General features: G+C 49.7%; 1 protein-coding gene across 3 annotated transcripts in view; it reads left to right on the top strand.

The window, feature by feature from the left end:
* CFAP276 (cilia and flagella associated protein 276) overlaps positions 1 to 6,024 on the top strand; it is a 58,887-nt gene that overhangs the window by 923 nt on the left and 51,940 nt on the right. For 2 of the 3 annotated variants that reach the window (XM_070396511.1, XM_070396509.1), the window contains exons 1-2: positions 11 to 129; positions 1,920 to 2,032. The gene's annotated coding sequence lies outside the window, so the exon portion shown is untranslated. Of the gene's footprint in view, positions 1 to 10; positions 130 to 1,919; positions 2,033 to 6,024 lie in introns of those variants that run through there. The other variant, XM_070396510.1, reaches the window with a different exon arrangement.

The raw sequence follows: 6,024 nt of genomic DNA, 5'->3' as shown, positions 1-6,024 counted from the left end.
CGGGGCCTCGGAGAGGAAGGCGGGCCGCGGAGGAGACGCATGGGCGTGGGCTTCTCGGGCTCGGTCCCCCTCTAGTGCTTTCTCCCCAGCTCTGCCCCTCTCTGTAGGGGCTCTCCCCGCCCCGGGAAGGTGAGTGCCTCAGTTTCCTCCTCGTGTGCAGGGCCTACCTCAGGCTGGACAGGCGCCTGCCGGCGGGAGAGCTTGGAAGCGGGCGCCTCCAATGGATGCCCGTTTCCGGCCCCCAGGCTGCGGTCCTCACCGGACCCTCTCGCCTTCCTCTGCTCTCTTCTCCAGTTCTTAGTCCCGGGGTTACCTCAGCTCAAGATTCCTGCTCTCCTGCCTTAGAGCCCTTGGCACTAGGATACACTTCTTTCTCTCCTTTAATTAATTGTGTTAATCCTCACCCGAGGATGTTCTTTTTTATTGATTTTTAGAGAGAGTGGAAGGGAGGGGGGAGAGAGAGAGAGAGAGAGAGAAGCATCTATGTGAGAGAGACACGTTGGCTGGTTGCCTGGCGCACACAACCGCCCCCCCTCCCCAACACACACACACACACACACACACACACACACACTGGGGCTGGGAACCGGCACCCCAGGTCCGTGCCCTCCACGGGGAATCCAGCCTGAGATCCTTTGGTGCGAGAACCGACACTCTACCCAGGGCGCCCCACCGGCCACGGCTGGGATGCATTTCTTAACCTAATTACTGGGTAACCAGATTGTCCCTTTACCAACCCTTAAGAGCATCGGGTCGGAAAAAAGAAAACACATGTAAAAGAAGAAAGGAACACACACACACACACACACACACACAAAAACAAACAAACAAAAAAGGTCGTAGGGTCAGGGAAGTGCACTGGGCATCTTTGCAGAGAGACACGGGTACCAGTGAAGGCGGTGCAGGTGCTGAGCTCACGCCTGAGGGCCTTTGAGGACTTGAGCAAAGGTTCCCTCATACTTCATTTTGTAACATTCGGGCCTCGACGTAAAAGTTCTGGTTGCGGGTGGAGCCGAAATTATCAAAGAATCTCCCTGGGCCCTAACCGGTTTGGCTCAGTGGATAGAGCATCGGCCTACGGACTCAAGGGTCCCAGGTTCGATTCCGGCCAAGGGCATGTACCTTGGTTGTGGGAACGTCCCCAGTAGGGAGTGTGCAGGAGGCAGCTGATCCGATGTTTCTCTCTCATCGATGTTTCTAACTCTCTATCCCTCTCCCTTCCTCTCTGTAAAAAATCAATAAAATATATATTTTTTTTAAAAAAAGAATCTCCGTGGTAAGGAGAGAGAAGGGGGATTTGGGAGTAGGGTTCTGTTTTCCCCATCCTCCCACCTTACAGGGACTTGAGAGCCCCACCCCGCCCCCGTGCCCCAAAGCTAGCTGCTCAGAGACCTTGGTCTTACCCACCTGCACGGGCTGCTGCGATGAGCTGTCCTCGCTCCCCAACGTGCTCCCCAGGGCCTTGCCCAGCTAACCCTGAGGTGGAGGGCGGGGCTCGTGGCAGTGGGGGAGCGGACACTAGCGGTCCAAGGGAGGCGGAGGAAAGGGGGTTTCTGGGTTTGCCCCCCTCGGGTCAGTTTGCCTAGAATGTTAGGTTTAAAACCAGTGGAAAGGGAGCGTGGGGAGCTGCAGTCTCTGAAGAAAGCACGTAAGAAGAAGACTGTCCTCTGAGCTTGGAGTTCTCTGAACTGAGGGCGGGGTCTGCTAAGAAGAGTGGCTGCTGCTGCATCAGCGAAGCCCAGGTGCTGCCAAAGTGTATTGTTTGCCAAGTTTCCAAGCAATGCTACCCCCCCCCCCCCCCAGGCTGCACTGGGGCCGGGGCCCAGGGGAGGAGGGCCGCTGTGCCGATGCTTTAAGGAGGACATTAATATATAATTGAAAGGATGACCCTAATGTCTGGCCTCTCCAAATTTCCTTAGGAATTTTCACCATTAGTCTTTGAGAGACCAATCGGGAGCCGAAAACCAGGATTATTAGGGGAAAAAGACCTGCCGGGCAGTCTCGCAAGGGGAGAACAGCAAGCCGTGCAGAGGTGGGCACTCCTTTTGGGGGGCGAATGGGAAGGAATGGGGATTTCGTGTACTCGGCGCGCTGATTGGTGGCTTAATGTATGGTCCATAGAGGAACAAGGGCTTAGGGTATTTGGCAGGTGTTGATTGGTGGTTCAATGTATAGTCCATATAAGGTACATGGTTAGTCACTCAGGTATTTCCGGGCTGCAGGTATGGTTAGTCACTCAGGTATTTCCGGGCTGCAGGTATGGTTAGTCACTCAGGTATTTCCGGGCTGCAGGTATGGTTAGTCACTCAGGTATTTCCGGGCTGCAGGTATGGTTAGTCACTCAGGTATTTCCGGGCTGCAGGTATGGTTAGTCACTCAGGTACTTCCGGGCTGCAGGTTACGTCATACTCTGCCCACCAGTTGGGGGGAAGGGAGGATCTATCAGTCTTTAAAAAGAAAAAAAGCTGAAACCGGTTTGGCTCAGTGGATAGAGCGTCGGCCTGTGGACTGGGGGGTCCCGGGTTCGATTCCGGTCAAGGGCATCTGGGTTGCGGGCACATCCCCAGTGGGAGGTGTGCAGGAGGCAGCTGGTCGATGTTTCTCTTTCATCGATGTTTCTGACTCTCTATCCCTCTCCCTTTCTCTCTGTAAAAAATCAATAAAATATATTAAAAAAAAATAAGAATAAAAAAAATAAAAAGAAAAAAATACATATGTATATATATTTTTACTAGAGGCCCCGGTGCATGACATTTGTGCACTGGAGGGGAGGTCCCTCAGCCTGGCCTGCACCCTGTCACAGTCTAGGACTCTTCAAGGGATGTCCTTAGCGCTGCCACAGAGGCTGGAGAGGCTCCTGCCACCACTGGGGCTTCTGGCTGAGTGCCATTACCCCTGTGGGAGCACACTGACCACCTGGGGGCAGCTCCTGCTTTGAGCGTCTGCCCCCTAGTGGTCAGTGTGCATCATAGCAACCGGTTGTTCTGCTGCTTGGTCTATTTGCATATTAGCCTTTTATTATGTAGGATTGATTTCAGAAAGAGAGGGAGAGAGGGATAGAAACATCAATGATGGGAGAGAATCATTGATAGGCTGCCTCCTACACACCCCACACTGGGGATGAAGCCTGCAACCTGGGCATGTGCCTGATTGGGAATCGAACCATGACCTTTTGGTTCATAGGTCAGTGCTCAACCACTGAGGCACACCAGCCAGCCTCACTGTTAGTCTTATCATTAGATTACAAACATCTTCCTTTAAAATGCTCATGTTACCTGATAAATATAAAAATGAATATAATGGCATACTTCATTTATCAGGTTAGAATCCCAGGATTTTTAGAGCTGGAGGGAAATCTTAGCTATCTGCTAACCTATTCATTCCTAATCTTTTCATTGCCTTGTTCCTCATGTTTTGAAATACCTTTGTCTAACAAACAGGATTTAGAAAACAATAATTCATTTCCCCTTCTTATTAAAACATATATGGCTGCCAACTAGAATTTCTGGTTATCAGGAAATAACCAGTATTACTGCCAGAAGCACGTGCACGTGCATACACACACACACACACACACACACACTACTTTAGTCATGGAGAGATGGTGTGAAGCCATACCACCTTTGGATGTGTGGTTTCTGTTAGCCTCTCTTACTGAGAAGAGCACTTGGGTGCTGTATCTGAGGGCTCAGGGCTTCAAGGATCCCCAATTGGGAAACAGCTAGATCAGCCCCCTTTTTTATGAGGAAACAGGCCCACGGAAGCTAAGTAATGGAGCTAAAACCCGAACACTGGTAAATGCCTCAGTCTCATTTTGGGCTTATACTTTTGTTAACATTCTTTAGCAGAAAACAGGGTCTTGAGGAACTTTTTAAGAAAAATTTGGCATATATATATATATATATATATATGGCAGATACAATTGGATATTTGTATCTTTATCTCCACAGGACATAGCACAGAATCTGACATCTGGAAGATGCTTATTACATTCCCATTGGGTGAGAGACTTGCAGGGAGTGGGCTGAGGGTAGAAGCTTGTTGCAGGTTTAGGGAACAGAATCCTAGGTGAGCGACTGCCTTGGAAGCGCTGGGCAACTAGTGGGTGTTAGGGTCGCCAAGGGAAGAATGCACGAGGCCGAAAGGGGTAAAGAATTATGAATTTATTAGGTGATCTGGAAAAGCAGATAGGCTGAGCCCCAAATTGGCACCAGCACCCAGGGATGGGGAGTCAGAGGTTTTAAAGGACGCTAGCGGGACTTTTTCTGGGCGGAGAATTCTCTGGGCGGCTCTGGATTCTGGGAAAGCCCAGAGGGGAGAGAGAATGGTCTCAGCAAGTGGAATGTGGTCTAAGCGGAAGGGAATGTCCAAAGGGGATGTCCGCTGTGAAGTGGACTAAAGGTCAGTTCCCAGGGGAGGGGTATGGATTCAATTATTTGATCAAACCTAACAGTGGGCAGCCCAGGGGGAATGAGTACCTGCAGGGAGGGAGCAAGTAAAAGGGTGGGGAGCCCAGCCATAGATGCCATCCTCAATGTTGTCGTCGTCCCCCCCCCCCTGCCCGCCCCCCCCCCCCCGCCCCCCCCCCCCCCCGCCTCTGCCCCAACTTCTCCTTCAGAGCTGGCTAATGTGGAAGGGCTCTCTCTGGCCTCACTTTAACACGCTCTTTGCTCTTTTTGTTCCTCTTTTTTATTTTTTTTTATTTGAAATAGGATTTCTCAGTATTTGACAAGCAAGCCCTAACCTCGCACTCCCCTGCTAGAAGCCTTCAGTGACTACCTGTTACTCTCAGGAGAATGTTCAAACATGGCTTGCAAAGCCCTTCATGACTTGCCCCCTAACATGTTCCCTATCTCTTGGAATTCCCCCTGAGTTACTGGTGGCTCCCCTTCCTTGCCTCTGAGCCTTCATACAAGCTCCTTCTGCCTGGAATTCCTTTTCCTTCAAACTGGCTATTCTCTTCTTCCTCCAGGAAGTCTTCTCTGATGCTCTCTTCACCCCATGATTGATTTCGGCTCTCTTCTAGGTTCTCACAGTACAGTGACATTTATCCCATTGTTTTAGGCAAAACGGACAACCGAACCTCCAGTTCTCGGTGCCCACTCCCTTCTCTCAGAGTCACATCAACAAAAGAGGGTGATGTTGCTGTCCTTGGATAACCAAGGAGGAACCATTTAAAAATAGCACGGTTCAGGGAAAGCTGCCAGGACCTTGGCGACTTTGATCCCGCCTCTTCCTCTGTTAGAATTGGAATGAGCTGTCGATTATCCTACCTACCACATGGTATTGTTCAGAAAATTTTACTTTATGTGGGATTGTTACCTTTAGCGATAAAATGAAATTATTTATATTCCAGACTCTCCTTGAATAGCTCTTCAGTTATAAAGTTTTGTATATGCAAGCCTCCATTTTAAAAAATTTATTGATTTGAAAGGGAGAGAGAGAGACATTGATTTGTTGTTCCACTTATTTATGCATTCATTGGGGATCGAACCCGTAACCTTGGCATATCAGGATGATGCTGCAACCCAGCCAAGGCCGCCATCAATTTCTATATCGCTGCAATAGCCATTGTTGCTCTGTGGTTTTCAGTCTTAAATCTCTTTAAGTTTTAGACCAAGTCATCAGTATCTTCTTGCCTGGTCATCTGACAATGTGTTTCACTTCTTTTGTCAGTGATTGGGAAGCCCTTAAAATCATTCACACATCTCCCCCCCCACACACACAACCACCACACACACACACACAACCACCACACACACACACACACACACACACACACACACAGTTTCAAGTTGGGTCATGTCTGCTTCTTGTTTGATGCATTGGGACACTGCACAGTATATGGTTGAATTAATAAAAATTAACTGCACTTTTCCCATATAATTGTTTCTTCCCCATTGTATCCCCAGTGGGTGAGCCAGAAAAGGTTTCACAGCGGGGTGACTTTGAGGACGGGGTGAGGTCTATCAGGTGAAAAGGAAGGGGAGGAGCAAAGACATACGCCAGGCAGGGAGGAGTGAA

This window comes from Myotis yumanensis, unplaced genomic scaffold (assembly GCF_028538775.1).
Source record: "Myotis yumanensis isolate MYYU_CA2020_CCGP unplaced genomic scaffold, mMyoYum1.0.hap1 SCAF_17, whole genome shotgun sequence".
In the NCBI taxonomy this organism is placed as follows: Eukaryota; Metazoa; Chordata; class Mammalia; order Chiroptera; family Vespertilionidae; genus Myotis; species Myotis yumanensis.
This window is presented reverse-complemented; position numbering and strand designations above follow the sequence as displayed.